This window comes from Olea europaea, unplaced genomic scaffold (genome assembly GCF_002742605.1).
Source record: "Olea europaea var. sylvestris unplaced genomic scaffold, O_europaea_v1 scaffold4175, whole genome shotgun sequence".
Taxonomy (NCBI): Eukaryota; Viridiplantae; Streptophyta; class Magnoliopsida; order Lamiales; family Oleaceae; genus Olea; species Olea europaea.
Genome location: NW_019261527.1, coordinates 1 through 1,086, shown reverse-complemented (window position 1 = coordinate 1,086; position 1,086 = coordinate 1).

The window sequence follows — 1,086 nt, the reverse complement described above, 5'->3', positions numbered from 1 at the left end:
TTCTGTCACTAAAATATGTTTAGTCTTACCATGTTGAACAAGATTATGAACCATGTTGATCGCTGTCTTATCTCAATGCTGATCCATAGGCCTCTCATCAAAACCTTCAATTCTCTAAGTAACTACTATATCATGGTAGTTCGAAAATTTCATGAGCAACACTACTTGCTACTAGAGCTTGCTCTGCTTTTCCTCGAATGAAGGTACAATACCTTGATGTTGATCTATTTGCGACGCTTCCAGGACAAATAGCATCCAGGCAGGTTTCAATCTCAAGATGACCCCTTTTCCAAAACAAACCATGAGAATTTGATACGTAGAGCTTGAAAGCATTCGAGTTTGAGAGTGCATAAACCGACTGATTATGCATGTCAACAAATTAATCATTTCTCTTGCCAGGGAAGGGGGCTTCCTGTCCCCTTTCAATCTCACCTCCTCGAAGCAACGATAATTAAGCTTTAAAACATGTGTTCTTTTTGACACAAATACACCGCTATTTAATTTATAATTTTCATATAGAAATTATTTTTGATTCCTAGAGATCATTGATTTCAAGTTCTGGGCAAGAATTCCTTTTCTCCATTTCATGAAAATTGTCCCTGGTTAGGAGTGATCAATATACGAATAGCAAATATAGCCAACCTGAATTTTTAAGGATAAATCAAGAGAAACAGTATACATTCTGAATGCCTATAATCAGTTCATACTCTTGATAATAGCGTGGATCCGATTCTCTACTTTAATAATTTCACCTGCTTCTGAAGCAAGTAGCTCAGATTTGGCCAAACTAACTCAGTTACTACAGAGGAGTATCACCTGCTCAGTAAAGACTTCAATTTTATTTCTTGCATCTTTCTATTCGTCAACAAGTTTCTGCAAATCTTAATAAACAGAATTGCACTTGCAACCACTTCTAGACTAGCAAGTATAACCAACATATCAAAAACACACCAACTTGCATAGATACAACATACCATAACCAAAAAACTTAGTGAAAGCGAGTTTAATAGTTAACAAAGGCCAAGAAATCTTATAGCAAACCGTTGTAGGACAAACAGAATTCTAGAGCAAATGCAAATACTGCTA